Below are 20,944 nucleotides of genomic sequence, written 5' to 3' on the forward strand. Positions count from 1 at the left end.
GCCCCTCCTATCTGTCTTTCAAAGTCCTTGTAACTCTCATCCAGTTCTTTTCTTTGTGCTGTATGCTTTAACCTAGCCCTGTCCCTTCACACTTGAACAGCTCATGCATTGCTGTTGGATTCACCGGGTCATGCTGTAGTTCCTCCCTCCCTCCTCCCAGCACCCCCTTGTTTATCTCTATCCCTATACTCCCTCAGTTGTGCTCCCTATCCCCCCTATCTTCTCTAACTGCTATTCTATCATCTATCCTATCCTTTTGTCTAATTCTGGAAGAAAAACGTTCAAGAAGGATCTCCTAGTCTCTAACCCAGGCCTGCCCATCGCTGACATCTATATCAATGCTTCTCCCAAACAAACATTCACAGGCATCGGGCCTCATTACACGGTAGGCGGTAAGGGATTACCGGCACCATAAGGGCACCGGTGCTGGTAATCCCTTACCGCCCTACTACAAGGTCCCTTAGCGGGTCCCTTCCTTAATGCCTGGTTTTACCAGGCGTTAAGGAAGGGACCCATTGAGGGACTTCAGAGCTAATAATGGGGCCGCTAATAGCGGGCCCGTTATTAGCTCCTTCCCCATTCCCATTGAGCCCTATGGGGGCTCAATTGGGAATGGGGAATGGTTCCCGGAATGGGGACTTACCGTTCCCGCCAAGGTCGGAATGACCTGGTAAGTCCCCATTCCGGGAACACAGACCCGGAATGCGGTAAGGGGGTAGCCATGGCGCTAATAGTGTAATGAGGCCCATCCTCTTTGTTGTTCCTTCTTCAGACCTTTGGACTCTCAATATGGTTTATGTGCCCTCCCCTTTCTCTTCCTCTCCCATTAATGGGGGCAAATGCTGGGAGGTACTCTTCACATCCTTCCTGTCCTCTAGGGTCATCATTAATGTCTACCTTAATGGCACTGTTATGGCCCAGGGCCCTCAGTGCAACCTCCTCCTTATTGATAGGCGTCTCCTATCACTCATCATCTTACTCCCCTCTCCTTCCACTCCCCCTTCTGTTATCCCTCTGGCCCCTCTTCTACATCCGTCGGGTGTACCTCATTCCTGTACCCGGCCTCGGGAGACGTCAAAAGGGGTAACCTGCTCCATGTAGCTACCCTCAACTTTTGTTCTGCCGTCAAACACTCCTCTGACATCTTGTACCTCCTCGAGGACCTCTATCTAGAGGTCCTCGCTCTCACCAAGATGTAGCTCACTGCCAGCTCTGTCAAAGGTTTTGACAATCTCCTCCCTGAGGGTTACAAGATCCTCTCCAAACCCAGGCTTAAACAGGCCGGAGGCAGAGTGGCCATTATCTTCCCTGAATGGGTCCCTGCTACTATCATACCCACTAAGGCCTACTCCTCTCTTGAATGTCTTGTCTGCAGACTGGGTGTCTTTCCTGGCCTCTCTCTGATTCTGGCTACATCAGCAGGCCCCCTGGCCAAGCTACCCACTTCCTCTCTGAATGGACTGACCTCACCTCTTCTCTCCTGGCCTCCTCCTACAAGATTCTCCTCCAAGATTCTCCTCCTCAGAGACTTTACTATTCACCTCAACTCTCTTTGCCTCTCCATGCTTCCCTCCAGTCTGACGCTCTGGGCCAAGACACACCTTGGATGCTCTCATCTCTTCAGACCTCCCCATCTCCAACTTTCTCATTGCTCCTCTCTCCTGGTCTGATCATGCTCTCCTGCCCTCTCATCTGAACCTCCTGGGACACTCACCTAAGACACCTGCTGCACTGTCAGTCGTCTTTTCCTTCATTTGACCTATGAAACGAGTGATAGATGGCACTTTCTCATTGCTTTCCCAAACTATGGAACTCCTTGCCTCCTACACTGAGAATAGACCAGCCCTATCTCAACTTTAGAACCAACACCATCCAGTGGCTGAAAGCCAATGCCCACTAAGTCACATGATGTATAACCTCCTGCCTGCGTGTCGGAATGTTAACCAACAACGCCCACTCCAAGTTGGCATACTGTACTTTGTCTATACCATTGTAAATACTTAGATACTTTGCCACTGCAAAAAGATATTTTAACTCCATGACTCACCTCTTGTTACCCAGTGGAGATAACCATAACATTGTACATAATGCCTGTAATATCTGTAAATGGTTGTATACTCTGCTCTGTAATAATGTTAAATACTTTTTTCCTGTAACTAAGCTTCGCATTGTTGTGTAATTGCTGTGCCCTGTTACCCCTGGGTCTGGTGCGTGTTATAAATAATAAACAAACAAACTTTTGTTACCACCTTCTCTCCCCCACCACTCCTGCCACTGACGCTCTCTCTGACACTGCCCTCTCTAGCATTGAACTCTCCAACTCTGGGCATATTTGCCCCCTGTCAAGAGGACCCACATGCAACCTGCCTCCAAGTGCAATTCCTGGTATGACTCTGACCTGGCCACTCTGAAACGCCAGTGCAGGACTGCTGAGTGGAAGTGGCAGGCTTCGAGAACATCCTCTGACAACTGGCCTGATGCCTGCTCCAGAGGCAATACAGACTCTCCATCTTCTCAAAGACTCAAAGAAGAGGGTCTATATCCAAGCCTGCCTATCCGCTGCCATTAATAACACATCTGAACTCTTCAAAATCTGCAAGAAATTTGCCAATCGGGTCTGTAACACCCTTAGAATTACGGACGTGGCTCTGGACTGGTTGACCTCCTTCCTCTCTGATAGACCTTCCGAGGTTCCTTTGGGCTCTTTTCTGTCCACCATCTCACTCTCCACCTTTGGTGTCCCACAGGTCTCTTTCCTCTCGCCCTGGATTTTCAGTATCTATCGGGCCCCTTAGCCCAATTGATTTTCACCTTCCCTCCTAGCATCCAGTGTTATGCTGATGACATGCAGCTTTCCTTCAAGCTACTCTCCTCTGCCTCCTCCTCTTCCTTAATCATTCCTGACTGCCTATCTGCTATTCAGGCATGGTGCACTACCAACGATTTCTGCCTTAATGCCAGTAAAATAGAGATCCTTCTCATTGGGACCCCTGCTCTCTCTGTCTCTCTCAGACTCTGGCCACCCTTCATGGGCTCCCTCCCCTCTCCCTCCTTTGATGCAAAAAACCTTGGTGTCATCTTTGACTCCTCTCTCTCCTTCTCTCCTCACATCACAGACTTTGGCATTCTCCCTTTCCTGAACTTCCCCCAGAAACTCAATGGGGGTCATTACGAGTGCAGTGGTAAGGGGTTAACGGTGCTGGTAAGGATGCCGGTGCCGTTAACCCCTTACTGTCGCATTACAAGGTCCCTTAGCAGGTCCTGCTAAGGACGGCTGGTTTTACCAGCTGCCCTTAGTGGGAGCCGCTAAGGAACCAGGGAGCTAATAACGGGCCCGTTATTAATGGGCCCGTTATTAGCTCCCTCCCCATTCCCATTGAGCCCTAAGGGGGCTCAAATGGGGATGGGTATTTTGAATGGGGACTTACCGGGTCCTCCAAGATTGGAATGACCCGGTAAATCCCCATTCAAGGAACCCGGACAAAATGGCTACCTCCAAACTCGTAATGACGCCCAATGTCTCCAGAGATCAAGTTCTCTCCAGGCTGGACTACTGCAACAGCCTCTTTCTCAATCTTCCCAACTCCACCTTTCGCCCCTTCAATGGTATGATATGATATGATGTGACATTTATTACATGCCTGTACACAAGTATTTCTAGGTGCGACAAGACAAGGAGGGGGCAACAAAGGGAGGACAAAATAACAACCTTACTAAGCCTTGTGTCATTCAGATCGTGCAAGTGTGGGGAAGAGGGAAGGGGAGAAGTGCCAGGTGGGTGGGGAAGGGAGAAGTGCAGTTAAATCACAAGTTCTGCTAGCGGGTTGCTCATAAGTGCAGAGAGGGGGTGTAGGGTTGCAGATACATATCCTTAAGTGCTGGGGAGCCCAAAGGCAGTGCAAGGGCAACTGGAAATGCAGTAGCTTGGGCCTCAGTTCAGATGGTGACCATGTGACCATTGGACGGAGCAGTCAGGTGCATCAGCAGGGAAGAGGAAGAGAGAAAGTGGAAGCGAAAAAGAAGGTCTTGAGTTTGTTCTGGAACCGGAGGTGGTTATGCTCAAGTTTAAGAGAGGCAGAGAGACTGTTCCAGAGGGAGGCCCCAGCTGAGGAGATAGATCTACCCCCAACTCTCTGCTTGGAGAAGCGTCTGACCCTCAGAGAGTTGGAGGTGGAATAGCGTAGAGCTTGAGAAGGAAGATGTTTTGAAAGATAAAGTTGGAGGTAGAGCAGTCCCAGGCCCCAGAAAGCCTTGTGGATGATGCAGGGGGTATTGAACTTGATTCTTGCAGCCACGGGGAGCCAGTGTAGAGCTTTTAGAGCAGGAGAGATATGATTCCTGGGCTTGAGGCTAAGGACAAGACTTGCAGTCCTATATTGGATACGTTGTTAAGGTCAAAGAGTAGGGGCAGGAAGATTTAGAAAGAGGCTGTTGCAATACTCCAGCCTAGAGGGGACCAGAGTTCTCAAGACAGTGAGCTTCTGGGGGAAAGTGAGAAAAGGAAGAATACCTTTGAGTAGGTGCAGCTCATAGTTTGACTACTTAGAGACGAAGAGATGTGAGGAGGGAAGGAGAAAGTGGAGACGAAGATGACAACAAGGTTCTTTGCCTCACAGGAAGGAGTAGGAAGAGGGCCCAGAGTTGGCAGCCACAGAGAGAGAGAGGAAAGGAGGGAGCGGGTGCCCAATGAGGAGGATCTCAGTCTTACTGGCATTAAGGCAGAGATCATTGGCGGCACACCAGTCCTGAATTGCGGCAGACAGTCTGGTATGAGAGAAGAAGCAGAGGTGGCTGAGGGAAGCCTGAAAGAGAGCTGAGTGTCATTCGCATAATATTGAAAACTGGAGCAGAAAGTAGCAATGCATTGGGCAAGAGGTGCCATGTAGTGGGTGAAGAGCCAGGGAGAGACGTTAGACCCCTGGGGAACACTGCAAGTAGAGAGAGAGATAGGAGAGAGCAAAGAGGAAAGACCCCAGTTGGACCTGAGCGGGTTGGTCGTGAGAAATTAGGTCAACCAGGTCAGGGCCTGATCAGTAATACCAAGGAAGAATCAGAGGCGATTGGGCAGCATGATATGGTTGATCCTGTCAAAAGCCAATGATAGGTCGAGGAGAATGAGGACAGAAGGAAGATTATAGTCAAGATTGGAGAGCAAGTCTTCACAGTTGTTCAGGAGAGCTGTTTCCATGCTTCTGGCAGCTCTGAAGCCAGACTGGTGGTCATGGAGGCAACAGACAGATTCACTATGTAGATTAAGCTGGGAGATGGCCAGCTTTTCCAAGAGTTTGCCCAGGAAAGGGGTGACAGAGATTGGGCAATATTTAGCCGGAGAGGAAGGATTGGCCAAGGGCTTCTTTAGAAGGGGGTGCACAAGAGAGTGCTTAAGGGGGAGGGAAAGTTCCAGTGGCAAAGGAGTGATTGAGGAAATCGGCCAAGGTTGGAGCAAAGGTGTCAATGTGGTCCTTGATGGTTCTGGATGAGCAGGGGAGAACCTGCTTTGATGAGACTTTCATAGATCAGACTTGCCTAGAAAGATCTTCAGGGGTCAACAGGGGAAATGAGGGCAACGGAGGAGGAGAGACAGCCTCACACGGGACAGGAGTGGTAGAGGAGGAGGAAGAGGAGGTAGAGGAAGAGAGGGTGGACAGGATGTCCTGAGTTTTAGTAGTGAAATGAGAGGCCACGGCCATGCAGAGGGCCTGGGAGGAACATGAGAGGTAGAGATTGCAGCTAGATTGGACAGCTCCTTGCATATTTTGAAAAGTTCTGCAAAGTTGTTAGATGCCGCAGAGATACAGGTTTGGATGTAGGCTCTCTTCTTAGAGAGGACAGAGAGTCTGTACTGCCTTTGTAGCAGGCAGCAGGCCAGTTTGTCAGGGGGTGTGCCCAATGCCCTCCATGTCCTCTCTGTCGCCCTACACTTGCATTTAACGCGGAGAGGTCGGAATTGTACCAAGATTTTCACTTGGATTTGGGTTTCAAACGGATCCTCATGACAGGGGCAAGGACATCCACTGTGTTAGAGATAGAGAGATGAAGGTTAGAAAGGGCTCTGTCAGGGTGTCAGCCAAAGGTGCAGGAGGAGAGAAAGTAGAGGCAAAAGCTTCAACTGACAAACACTTCATGGGTTGGATGACCGAAATGGTAAGTGGCAGTGCTCGAGTCAGCTTGACCTGCGGGGAAGAGAGAGAGGTGGGGAAAAAGGAGAAAGTGATCACTCCAAGAGAGAGGAGTGGTGAGAGGGTTAGAGAAGGGTAGGTCTGAGGATATCAGAACATCCAGGGTGTGCCCTGCAGTATGAGTCAGGCCAGAGGGAAGAATAGCGAGAGAGAGAGAATCACAGAGGTTGAGAAAGAGTCCTGAAGAAGGGCTGGTAATCCAGAATAGGCCTGCAGACTTATCCTTAGCCTCAGGCCCAGGGACCGCATCACTCCAGGCCTTAAATCTCTCCACTCGCTCCCGGTTTCTGTGAAAATCAAGTTCAAGACTGTCTGCATCATACACAAGGCTTTCTGGGGCCTGGAACCAAGCTACATCCTACTCTCTCTCCCTAAATATCTCACTTCTAGAGCCCTTCGGTCATCCAGCCTTTTCCAAGCAGAGAATAGTTAGATCTCTATCCTCTGCACGTGCGTCCCTCCGGAATAGCCTAGCTACCCTCTTAAGAAGAGGGCATTTATCCCTTGGGTCTAGGTGGGGTCCAAATTTTCCACTGCTTCAGATATCGCTCAATGAAGTGGCTAAGACTGTTGATAGGGAGAATAAAGGGAAAGCTCTGGGACCAGATTTTATGTTAGCAGACTTTTATAAAAGTGAGCCGACTAATTGTATACCCTTTTTGTACAAGCTCTTTAATGCAGTTCTTCGTACAGTACGAAACCCCACTTGTGGAATATAGCGAAATTGTTCCTGTTTTAAAACAGGAGATCGAGGGGGTAACTATAAAAGGAGATTGAGGGGGTAACTATAGACCAATCTACCTATTGAATGAGAGCAGTAAATGTTTTGGGAAAATTCTGCAAAGCAAATTAGACGTTTGGGTTCAGGAACAAGATGCACTTAGTCATCTCCAAGTAGGATTTTCAAAGAGGGCGAGCACAGTAGATGAGGTGCTAATATTGAGTTTATTACTAAATAAATACGTGCGAACTAATGAGGATAATGTGTATGTTGTATTTGTTGATTTAAAGGCAGCTTTCTATAGTATTCCAAGGCAGGCATTATGGGAGGCCCTATTTGCCCAGTGAGTGTCACCAAACCTGTTGAAATCTATAATGGAATTGCATGCTGACTCTACAGCCAGACCAATATGGGATTAGGGGGTGAGACGACCCAAGTCTTTGGGATGGAGAAGATGGTCAGACAGGGTTGGACGCTGGCCCCCCTTCTCTTTAATCTCTTCTTTGATGGATTGCTGATAGAGTTCCTAATTGATTCCTCAGATGCCATGTAGATAGCCGGGGGGGGGGACTATTCTGTTTTTTGCAGATTATGTGGTTATATTGTCATATATACTGACAGGTTTGAAAAAGCAGGTAACTTAGTTAAAGAAATTCTGTAAATCAAGAGGATTGCGGTTAATACCTCTAAAACAAAATATATGATGTGTGGCAGGAAGTTGGGTGTTGGTCAAGTATGGGGATTGAAATCAAAGGCGGGGGGTTGAAGATGTTTGTCATTTTGACTACCGAGGTATACAACTGACCAACGATGGCGCCTGGAAGGAGCATGTCTCGTGGGCCAATATTGGCCTGGGAAGAAAATGCAATGGCACCTTAACGTTGGCAAATATAGCAAAACATCAATCTGCTGCCCTTGCTGTGGAAATATACAAGACACAAGCCCTGGCTGGTGCTCTATATGGTGCATATGTTTATGGGGCAACTAAAGCAACAAATCTCTCTGTTATGGAACATTTCTTTTTGAAAAAGTGATTAAGGTTCTGACTAGCACCCCCAACCTCTCACTGCATATGGAGCTGGGGCTTTTGTGCATTCTAGGTCAAATAGCCCTGCAACTGATCCTCTTGTGGGTTTGTATTCGGGCCAGTGACTATCACAGGAGATATCGTGAAGCATTGGCAGATGTTTTTACATCTAGTAAGTCAAGCTCCCTTGTTTGGTTTCAACACATCAAGCAATTGTTACATGTTTTGGGGTTGGAGGCACTATGGAACTGCCCGTAAACCATTGATAACACCACCAGGCAAATTGTCCCTGATGCATATGAGCAGTTTATTTGTGGAAAGTATGTCTCAAAATGCTTAGATGTATCAATGAGGAACAAATGTTTGTTAAGTAAGACGGATTTTGGAATCGAGGCCTATCTTTCAAGTGTGGAATATCCGAGGAGAAGATAACTCTGCAAAGATGCAGTTAGGAAGTCTACCACTTGCTGTGGTTAAAGCTAAATGGGACAGTAGCAACTCCCTGCTTTGCCCCTTTTGCATCTCTGAAAGAGAATCCCTTCAGCACTTTTTGTTTGATCTGTTTGTGGAAATTAGATGCATCAATGTATCTAATTGTTTGAAGTATAGATGTGTGTGGGCCTTGATGGAAACTAAAAACGTATGCAAAAGTACCAGATCCATGGACGTAATTTATGCAGTGTCTACGTATTTAACTTGTCCATTGAGGCGGAGAGAAGCTCTTATGAATTGTATTCAATAATGTAAAAGGCCTGTATTGATACATGAGATAATGGAATCGGGTTCCTTTTTTACCCGGAGTACAGCAAAATAGCTTAAACATCTTTTTTTGATGTTACATTATTTATTCGATGTATTGTGCAGACACCTTGTATGCAAACTTTCTGAAATAAAGTTGAAATGAATGATGAGGTTCCCTTGAGTTTTCCTCGAATATGGTTTGATTGGGGTTGACTCTTGAACCATTGATGTTTTATTTTCATCCCTATTTGAGCCACGTGGCAAACCCATTGATTGAAATGGGGGAAGTCACTTCCTAGGATTAACTTGTCCAGTACATTTGCATTACTGCCACCGTGATCCATACTTCCTTCCCCAAAAATGGTCACTGGTATCTTGGTCCAAGCGTAAGCCTCTGTATGGACAGGTATGTGATGTTATGTTATGTTATGTTATGTTAAAAGCATTTATTGAGTCCACATACGCCCGAAGGCAGCTTGGCAGTAGTTTTGAGAGGGGATTTCCATGTTTAATACAGACTAAAATAAAAGCGTTTTCAACAGCCGGCGGAAAGTAAAATGGTCCTCAGTCCCAGGTAAAGTGAGAGGCAAATCATTCCAGGCTTTGTCGGCAGCTACTGAGAACACATGCCCACCTGTCCGTGAGAGTCTGGACTGGGGAACTGCCACCATAAGGGCGGATTGAGAGCGCAGCACGCGAGTAGGAACATACGGCACACATTTTTCCTGCAGATATTCGGCACCCAGGCCATAGAAGGCATGATGAACCATACAAATGGTCTTAAAGAGAATACAGCTTTCCACAGGAAGCCAGTGAAGCTGACTCAACAGGGGGGGACATATATGGGCTCTGAAAGAGGGGGGAAGAATAGATCTAGCAGCCGCATTTTGAAGTAGCTGCAGCCGGTTTAACAGGTAGCGCAGTATAATTTCTTCCGGATGACTTTCTTCCAGCCTTTGGGCAGGAATTGGGGATGGATGGCACAACCCTTACTTCCACTATTTAGGTCCGCCCAGATCTTTTCCTCTTGAATAGTGGCAGGTACCCTATCAATATTACCCTGGCTTGTGAATCGACAGGTGTCCTTGCCCTTCTTCTGGGATGTTCTTTTCTTTTTAACAGAACAGTCTCAGTCTTCATAGTCTGTGTTTTCCTCCCAATGTGCTATGATCTCACAGGATTAGGAATAGAGAATATTTGTATAGGAGTCCTACATTAGATCCTTTTACCTCTTCCCCCTTTTGATCTTCTGCCATGGTGCTAGTCCTGATCCCCCATTCCTCTTAAAAGGGAAATGTCTCGAAAGATGATCAGATTCTCCACAAAAAGAACATATGTGGTTTTGGGTAGGAGACAGGGCTAGGAAGAGGGGTACATGTTCCTCTTTGTCTTCTAGTATGAGGGGATTAATGAGCCCTGGGTTATCCCCAATCTTTTCTCGTGTTATTACCTCATAAGATGGCTCAGGAGTTTCCCACTCCTGGGAATCTTGAATGGTTTTATACATGAGTTGCTGCACTGGTTCTACTCCCCCGGGTGGTTTCAAAGTCTCCCCTTTCTCCCTATAATACTGATCATCCCCCTCTGCTAGAAGACTGTTGGTCTCGGCTTCTTGATAGGAATAGCTCTCTCTGTCTTCTAGTGGGTCTATTTGAAGAGATAGATCTGAAGTTCTCTTCCTAAAGCGGGGAAACAATCTTAAAGCACCAAGAATGGGAACAGAGGCCAGCTGGGCCATTCCTTCTGTTACAGTTCTAATCTCTTGGATAGTTGGGTAAGGTATGTCAAGTCTGTTGTCCTCATACCCTCTGGAATTTGGACTACAGTGTGCAGGGTTCCGAGTGTCAGTGCATCATAGCACTCCAAGTGATAGCTTTTTCCCACTTGTTTGGGTTCTCTACATGATATAGCCACAGTTCCCTCGAAGGTTGTTCCCAATGGTGAGAGAGAGATCTGATTACCTTAGCTTTCTCCGGCATGTGTCACCACAGGGTCATTACTGTTGATGGCTGTATATGTTTCATGCTTTTAAAGGTGAGAGATAGAGTTCAACCCCTTCATTCTCCAACCTCAGGGGTCAGGAATGTTCTTTAGATGTTAGGGAGCTGGATAGGCTGGCCTTTTTCCCACAAGGGCTTCTCATTGGACCGATCATACTCCTGGTTATAAAATCCAGCTCAGCCTCCCCCTCTGAATGACAGAACAATTCTTCTTGGGACCTAGTCTCATGGGAGGGGTTCTCTCTTGTTTGTTGACTTTCCCTTGAGACTTCACAAATCAAATCCCAGACTAAACCACCCCTCTGAATCTTAATAGGGTTGTCAAAAAAAATGGAAGATTATGAATTGGAGGTTTTTATCGCAGGACAAGAGGGGTAGTATTCTCAGTCCTTTCTTATGCTTTGGGTTTAAATAGATGACCAGATTGGGAGGGACATGGATCTGAAGGTCTAAGGAAAGTATTATTTTCTCTCTCCCATGGATCTGGCAGTCATAGGGACTCAGACATTCATAACTATTTCCCTCAACATTCTTCCTAACTGAATACATTGATATGAGGGTTAGAGAATGGAAGGTGAGCCCTAACCTATTACCGCTTTCGTAGGAGTAATCATTGGTTTCTAATGCTGGCATTTGCTAGTGGGGGTCAGATGTCTTACTATGCCTTCCACTACTGGAGTGAGCTAACTCCATTAGTTCTTTCGGGATACTGGAAACAGTGAATGTTTTATTTTGGCAATAGCTCTGAGGGTCACAGCTAATTAAAGAAGGGCTAGACCTGCATCTTTTATTTTCTAACCTACTCCATCCGCTAGTAGCGAAAAGGACTTGCATCAACCCTTTCTCAAAGATGGACATGGTGGGGCTAGAAAAAGTTCTGGTTATGTTTGGAGTTCCGCAGCTTGTCTCAACCTGGCAGCATCCCGCCCATGACACCCTATGTAAAGTTGCAGAGACACAGGAGTGACATACAAGTTGGTATAGACTTGGATTAAAAGTGAAATAAGGAAAAACCTGACTTGTCGCTATTACTAAGAGGTGTTTCCCTGCCTTGACGAAATATTAAGGATATGGACAAGATGTCGTTCCAAACAAATAGTTAACCATCGGGTGTCGTAAAATTATTTCTGACCCTTACACTTATATAATAGCTAAACTATTAGGCTCACATACTTGGTCCAGGAGAGTGAGTCCATTCTCCTGGACAACGTCTTTACAGTATTTTTAATCCTAGGGCAATGTCTCCCTTCCGTGGGTTAAATCTCTCTTCCTCAAAGTGTAAGCAAAGTTCCAAAGTGGTCCAAAACAAAGCTCCAATGAGGTCAAACTTAAAATTCCAATGGATATGAACAAAGTTCCAACAAACTGTTGATACTCATATAGAAAAGGGGGAATGGTTCTATCCCCCTGTCTTCCTCTCAGATGTTCAGCGTGCCAAGAGGATGCTATTTGTTCTTAGCTTTCATCAACACCGTCCTTGTATGCCGGAGCGGGTGACTCCCTTCCCCTGGTTACCTTCTGAAGGCTACCCTGGTGTACTCTCCTCCTATGGTTGGCCTTATCTCACAGTTTCTTCTTCTCAGATTTTCACAGTTGAACAGGCAGCCCTTGTTTAGTCTCTTGCCAGGGACTGACTTCCGTCCCTGTCCCCTTGGTAATATTTTCTCCAATATGGGTTCCAAACCCCTTTTCTTTCTCTCCCTAGATATGTGTCCTAGTCCCCTTTACTTTGACTTTTCACATATGGCTCCCAGAATCCTTTTCAGTTGCTTCTCAAATATGGGTCCCAGACCATTCCACTTAATAATGTGGCAGACTTGGCTCAGCGTCGTGCCAAGTACTCCAACTGTGAAGATGGCTGATGATGTGATCTTCATAAGGGTACAGGTCCCAAACCCGTCTTCTTTGGTTTCACTCTTGGCCTTTTGGAAAACTCACTCTGTTTTCTTGAGCTTCTTTTCTTCCCCTGTTTGTCTGGGTCAGGGTTCCAACGACTCCCTTCTGCCCCAACTAATTGCCCCGGTAACCCCTGTACCTTTAGGGTCACTCCCAGTATGCTTTGGTTGGTCTTGGGGTTTTTCTGCCTCGATCTCTGGTGTTTGCAGTATTATCCCCTTCTCCGGTGTGTTGTGTCAGTGCAGCAGCACTTGATCCCTTGCAGTCCCCTGGCAGTCCCCTTGCTTTGCCCACCAGGACTGCTGCTTCTCCTTCTAGCCAGACAATCCTTCCATGTTGGACCGTTTGGGAGCCCCTCTGTAGACTCAGCAAGCCCCTTTTCTGCAGCCCCTTCTGTTCTCCAGCAACTCAAGCATTTGCCATGCCCATGGTCACTCAAAGGAAGGTCAGACAGTACTTCCTGGTTTCCTTCTTCTATTTCTACAACACCTTGGCCAATAGGAAGTCGGTAACCACTAGACTGTTCAATGTGGTTCCCATTGATAACCTTCATGCTTCCGCACAATATTGATCTTGGGATTCTCTTATGAGTTAATGGAGTTTCTTTGTCACACTAATGCAAAAGCAGTCTTCACTTAGGTCATTCCTATTCTTCTTCGTCCCAGTACTTTCTTGGAGAAGGGTGACAATAACTCATGACCCCATTAGGGAAGGGATAGTTGTTAGGGTGGTGGGAAGGTATTCTATGGTCAGGTGATGGGTGGGGATACCAGTTTTTCTTCAGATATTTGGCCCTGGTCACATAGGGGAGATCCCTCCCCATGAAATCCTCCCATGAAGTACCACCCCCAAGGGGACTATTGGTTAGCAGCCTCACCTCCTTAGCCTCATGAGGAGCTGTTCCCTTAGGAGAGAAGGGACAACGTTTGAAGATTCATCTCAGTTGCTAAAGGCCTTTTTTGTGTTAAAAATCATGCCACAATGAACTGTCTTCTGAGGTTTTCATGTTCTCTCTCTCTCTCTCTCTCTCTCTCTCTCTCTCTCTCTCTCTCTCTCACACACACACACACACATGCAAATTACATCCTAAATACCTGGCATGAAAATGTTGGATGGGCAATCTACTTAGACAGGAGCTTATTGGGCGGCCTGCCAACATACTACTGTCAGTAGAGTGGAGTTTAGGAGTATGAGAGTGTCCAGACAACCCTCTTAACACAGAGCGCTTCATGGACATTTATGAGTATAATGACCTGGCTGAAAAGCTTGTCTATAATTTACTTGGGTACCATTATCAATTCAAAGCATCATAGGTGGAGACTTGGAACTAGTGCAATGAGTGTTCTAGGCTTAATCTAAGAGATGATGTTCTGCCTACTGCTAGAGTTCCATTCTACCTGGAGAAATGTTCATTGTTGTTTTCTTGAAGGCGAATAAAATGAATATGATCAGAAAATTATTTAGGTATCAGAATTTGATAATTTGATTTGAAGTACAGCTTAACATGTGAACTTAAAAAACACATTCCGTTTTAGCAAAAATTGAGGTCCTGGTCTGGATTTTGTTCTTGGCTTGGGTAAATGAATACTGGATTTAAAAAGTGCAGTGCCAAAACTTTGGGCATTGCCTATGCTTCCCGGAACAGGCAATTGCAAAGAGATTAGGCTCAGTAAACCATTGCCTTGCAATATGTAGCATTTCTTCTGCTTAGATGTCCCCGTGTCTTGGTGAAACCCTTCTAGAGTGTATCTTGCTGTTGCTTCTTGGTGTTTATTGACTTGTTAGAAAACTAGTGGGAGTGGCTTTGGAAAAGCAGAATTATTTTTAGTTATAGCCAGCTTAGGACCTTCAGTGACCGACTGATGCCAGGTAAATTGACAATTTTTTTGAAAGGTATTGTAGGTTCAAGAAAGTCTTCATAGTTTTCAAAGGTATTTCTTCCCTTATTGTTATTTTCCCTATATGCTCTTATTTTTTCCGAACAGACAGACCCGTAACCGCACCTTGAATCCATTGGTCATAGACGGATGTCCTCAAGAACACACCATCTCTCAAACACAGTACAAGTGTTGTTATTAAAATGTTAAATTAGGGTCTCACTAGGAGCCGCCCCTCTCTTTCATCGCTCGCAGGCTTTACCCTACCTAGCCGCAATGTCCCTAAATCCCAATGTGGTCACTAGAGATCCATAAACCCTACTATCTCAGATCTAGTTGGCTAGGGGTGAGGCCCTAAAGGCAACCACATTATCTCTCTTATTCCCTCCAGGAATTTCCAGGTGGATTCAAAACTCGGGTCCCTCAAAAAGGAGGATCTTAAGAAGTGTTGCCTTTCAATCACCCAGGTTTCACATGCTAAATTGTCTATTGTTCTTCTGTTCTACACACCCTTGGTTTATGTCATTCCTTTCCCTTCCTATTACTCTCATCAATTCTCTCCCTCCCGCTCTTCTCTTTCTCTTGCTCTCTCTTCTTCTCTCTGTCCCTCTGATGTTCTTCCATCTACTTCTCTTCTCCCTCACTCTCTAATCCTCTCCCACCCCCTCTTTACTTTTCTCCCTACCTTGTACTCGCCACTCTACTACTCACTCCTCTTCCCTCTACCATTCTCTCCACCACTACTCTCAATCGGCTACTCTCCCCTCTCTACTCCACTACACTCCACTATACTAGTCGCCACTTTAGTACGCTCCTCTCACTACTCTCCCCTACACTCTATTACCACTACTCTCCACTGCATTCTCCTACCACTGCTTTCTACTCTTCCCCACTAATCTCCAACCTCCAACCAATGCTCTCAACTACACTCTCCTCCAACTCTACCCTCCACTCCACCCCACCTTCTCTCATAGTCACCCTCCTTGCACTCTGTCAGTCACATTTCTCGCTCAGTCTCACACACTCCTACATGCCCCCTTAGTCTCACTCACTCAAATTACCATACACGCCCTCACACAGCCAAGTGCCACTTTCTCTCACCAAGCAGCGCCTTACCTTGCACATGGTCTCAGTAATCTTCCTCCACACTTAAACGCACTGTCCTCTTCCTTCAGGTCTATTGGTCTGCTTTCTACTCCCTTGACCTCACCGGAACAAGCCACACTTCTCTGAATTTTCCTTTATACTCCTCGCCCCCCTCTGATTGGTCCTGGCACCCAACTGCATCCCTATGCCAATCCCCATTGTGTTCATCCACAGGGTTGTGTCCTACAGTTGTGACGCAGTAAGGTGATTCTTATGCCCTGCCCCCGTCCCAAACGCGGGTCCCCCAGAGCTTTGTAATGGTGGCTGACAACACCAACAGTCAATTTCCAAGTTGTTATTCTCATGGACTTGAGCTTCCCTTTAGCCAGTCTATAGTGTGTACCTCTCTGCTGCCTTGCTGTTCACCACTGGACCTCTAGATGTCTCAGGAGGATAGCTCAGCAGCAATGTGCTCGCCTTGGAAGCAAGACGATATGGAGCAACACAGGTTCGATTCCCAGGTCCGTGCTTAGAAACTTCTGGGTATTAAGTGCGTTATAAATAACCTATCAATCTATCAATGGTGGGTTTGGTTTTCCTTCCTCCGCTAAAAGGAATTTTGGGCACTGCAGCCCTGGAAGAGAAGAAAGAGAACACTAGCCAGAACATAGGTTGGTGATAAATGGTACTTGCTGATTGTAGCTAAGTACATGTAGAGGGGAAAATATTGTGACACTCTCAATTCTCTTAAACCCACCTCTGGGACAGGACTGAATTGGGAAACGCCCTGTTAGGGCTCTTGCCACATGTTGAGAGGGACCCCCATCCTCAGTGTCAGGTCCTTCACCCTGTCATTTTCAGTAGACAACACAAGCCCCTCCGAAAGCAACAACACGAGTCACTATGTTAACACACTTTCTTAGCACCCAGTGGCAGAAGCACTTCAACCCAACCATGTGCCGTACAAGTGCCAGTGATGGGATAGCTCATGGCAAACACATAATATGATGACAATGGGTCTAGAAGTCACCTGACACAGACCCCACAAGTGGGGTGGGGGACATGGTCCATATAAGGTGTCATCACATGCACATAATTACTTCAGTGGCATCCTTCTAATGAAGTTCCATACCTCTGTACAACCAAACAGGCAATACATTAACAGCGACACATCACTGTGACTGAAAACAACAAAGACCTATTAATTGTACAGCTGCATAGCAAAGAATCAGGGGGAGTGGCAGTGTCAACACATATTCGCACTCCGTGGCCTCTTAGAAACTGCCAACCACAGTCATGTGAAATACGGGAATCAGTTCTACACTGGTAAAGTTTTGCATGACCACCATGCCATACATGTATTGGGTGCCACCGACACCACTGACAGCCATGTGATTAATGAGGACTCCAGGCCCTAACCCACATTAAACTTGTCAAGTTAGACCTTCAACCATGAGTATGTTCCATAGATGTGACCCCAGACACCACACAATCATTTCTCTGCCCCATGTCAATTATCTCTCCCACTGCCACAAGCATTGGGCAACACCGGCCCTTGGATTGAATTACCACAGTCATGTCTCTGTCATCAGCAAAAGCCTTACATGAAGGTTCAAAGAAGCATCTGCATGGGAACTTGACATTTGTGGATATTTCACATTCAAAAGCCTTGAATAAAGGCACAAACATGCACCCATGGTCCCCTCAAGATTGATGCCCTTACATGCAACATAGAGGCATTATTGTTGTGACCTTGCCCTCTCCCCAACCATCCACCACCACATCTCATCTGCCTGCTATATGTTGTATACAGACCGGCATCCCAATGTTTGAAAGTACCATTGGAGTGTCTCTGTGTACCTCCAACCTGTACCAGAGCAATGGTAACAACATTGAAGCAACGTGCTACCTGCAATACCCGTTCCACTTCTTAAATGGGCAGCTTGCAGACTTCCCTTCACACAATTGACCAACATAACAGGGATCCATGAGAGCAATAGTCAGAAACAAGGCAAAGGCCAAATGTGAAGCCTGCCACAAGTATCAATGTGCATGGAGACATGCTGTGATCAGATGGTCTAGAGTGACAGAGCACACAACTCCAGAGGCAGCATTGAGCGTGGCATAATGGGCATGGTTCATTATAACTGCACTGCATCCAACCAATTCTGTCATGGCTGACAGGATCCATACCTTTTGGGGCATGGGACACTTGCACCAGTAGTTGAAGCACAATTGAGGCATGGTTTCCACACACAGATGTGCCGCACCAGAGTGCGGATGAGTGTATGCACTAATACTACATTCAAAATATCAAACTCTCACCAGGAATGTAATAACAATAATGCATGCCAGAATGAGGACAAGTGTATTCAGTAATAGTGCATACAACATATCACAATCTCCCCGGCAATACAATAACAATATTGCATGTCATGTTGATGCATTCATGCAATGTGAAGGCTGGCTTGAGTCTTTCCGTCTTCACTTTCCAGGTGTATTCACGGTGGAATCAGCCAAGGAGTTGAAGGGGCCACTGCCCTTTGCACGGATACCAGTGAAGAGAATGAGCAACAGCAGCAACACATCCCATCCAAGCTGGTTGCTTAGATGGGTCAGGAAAGAAGAAGGAAAAGCCATCCATTCAGCCAGAGAAGCAATGGTGTTTGTTTGTCATCTGCCACTACTTGCGTGGGTCAACATGCAGAGGAGGAAAGCATTGAATGTGTTTGGTGGAGGATAGTTTTCCCCTTACACAGGTGCTGGCGTCATCAAGTGGAGACTCCACACAAATCACACCTGCACTCTCCAACACATGCCTCATCACAGACCCAATCAAAGCCAAGGGGCATTCCTGCTGTGGCTGCCACCCACACCTAGGGAGGCCAACCACCACATCAGCCTGCAGGAACATCTAGGGTGAGGCCACCAGACAAGGTGAGCATCTTCATGTAGCAGCCGTGGTAGGTTGTCCAGTCAATTAGGGATAAGGGAATTCATGTTGAGTCCATTCAGCGTGAGGTGGCTGGATTCCACACAAGCATGGATGGCCCAACTGGGGCTCTTCATAGAGGGGGGATATAGTATTACAGGATCTCAGCACAAAAGGCACAGGCACAGGAGGGACTTTGGGATGGCAGCGAGGGCAGTGCAGGTCAATGCAACTCTGCCTCATGTGCCATGAGAAACCTCAAGTCATATTGGTTGCCAGAGTATCACTCAGTATGGAGTCACCCAAGAGTCCAGGGCAACGATGATGTGGGAGGCCAAGGAAGCAGCCACCAATACCCATCTCCGATACTCATCCCTCTTCTCCTCATCATCCACATTCTCCCCACCTGCTCTACATGCTGCTGCTGCCTGAAAAAAAAGCACAGCCCATGAGCACATTGCTAGCACCTCACATGGCCCTAACCATATCCATCATGGCCCGTCACATACATCACTCAACATCCTCTTCGCATTGTTTACGATATGCACTGAATAAATCACTCTCACCTAAGTACAGTGTTCTGTTATTCCTAGCCTGCTACTATTTTAACTGATACATGTGACAGGAGTGAAATGTACTTTGTGCTGTGGAAAGTGATGGGCCATATCCAATGATCAACATGGAAGAATGGGTCATCACATTCACAGCAGCAATTGTACTAAGATGGCCACAAAGATTCAAAAGCCAGCAGCAATTACAAGAGGCAAGTAAGCATTGTGCAAAGTAAGGAAGAAACACAACGCTTTTGTGTACAATCAAGCAGACATCACAACCCCTTATTCACACAGAATGTTTACATACTTTTTGTCATGATGTGTGCACTTGCATACATGATGACACAATGGTGATGTCACCTGTTAGGAGATGATGCAACACTCAGTGATCTCAATCATGAAGCCAGTGAACAGATACCAGTTGCTTGCAACATACATATTATAAAAAGAAAATGTGACTACATTCCCGGGGAAGTTGATCATACACTACAGATTTCAGATGCATGTCAAGCTACATGTATATAGGGCAAGGCCATGAAGTCACCTGTATTGATTGGCCTAAATCCAAAGTGCATGTGCAGGCCAATGAGTGCCATAACTGCACAATTGTCCAAACATATGCATTCATGTCCTATAGGTGGTGCAGAGATGCCATCCACAAAGACACCGTTGCCCAAGTCTATGGAGGAATGGTATTCCCATCTTCCACACATGACCATGTGATGTAGTGTCAGCACTTAGACATGTGCACAGATCCCTGATGGGCAGACATGTACTTGTGGTCAGCCATCACAAGTACTTTACCATTTTAAGTACTCTGGATCCCTTAGGATGGTCAAAGTGTCATTGCTCAAAGCATGGGCACACCAATGCACTGTAGGTCTTGCCCTGGAAATGGATGCACTTAATAAATGACTTGCCATAACACATTTACCTGTGGTGGAGGCATTCCCATGAAGGGTGCCTGTACAATCACACAAAGAGTAGAACAGTTGGTGAGCCAGTTTATGAGAGTGAAATAAAAAAGTGGCACATATACTAGCGACAAAACAAATAGAAAGAATGTATGTACGAAACAGATGACTTAGAAATGTAACATTAACCTAAGGGGCAAGTCCCTCCAAATAAAGAGTATTATTTAAATATTTAAATATACAAAATCACATCATTAGTGATGGGGTCGGGCAGGGAGCATGGGGGAGTGGGCAGGGCAATATCCCTCTTTTGCAGTTAAGTGAAGTTTAAGGCAAGCTTTCAAGAGATCCACAGTTGGGTTACCTTCGATTGTCATGGGCAGACGTTTCCACTGGATTGGGTAGAGCAGGGAGTATGAGCAGAAGCGACAAGAGGCATGGGGTCAGATGGGATAGCAAGCTTGACTGCAGAGGAGGAGCAGGCAGAACCAGAAGGTGAATATTGACAAAACAAGCTGTTACATCACTATGCCTGATGACAATTGATGTAGTGCCAGAAAATTAACAAAAGCAGGACGATGGGGGGGGGGTATGGAGTGAAGGAGAAGGAGAGGAACAACACCAGCAAATAATCATACTAGGACTGACGACGACTCAGAATAGTGCTCAAGGGGCAAGTGGGAGGAGAAGACAGGAGGGAAGGCGGAGAGACAAACAAGCTTTGATCACAAAGGTCACAAGACAAATGATAGAGTAAGTGCTAATGAACAGTAATAGTGAGGGGAGGAGGAAAAGAGAGGTTGATGAGAAAGTCAGGCAGCAACAATTACTCTGCCTGGCGGCAATTGAGGTAGTGCTGGAATTTAACAAGAGGAGGGGAGGGGTGGGGAGAGGGCAGGTGGATGAGAAAGACAGGCGGCTACGATAACTATACCTGACAGCAATTCAGATAGTGCCAGAATTTAACAAGAGGGGGAGAGGGGAGGAGAGGGTAGGGGAGGAGGGAGGAGGGATGAG

Source organism: Ambystoma mexicanum, chromosome 10 (assembly GCF_040938575.1).
Source record: "Ambystoma mexicanum isolate Mex_15411 chromosome 10, UKY_AmexF1_1, whole genome shotgun sequence".
Taxonomy (NCBI): domain Eukaryota; kingdom Metazoa; phylum Chordata; class Amphibia; order Caudata; family Ambystomatidae; genus Ambystoma; species Ambystoma mexicanum.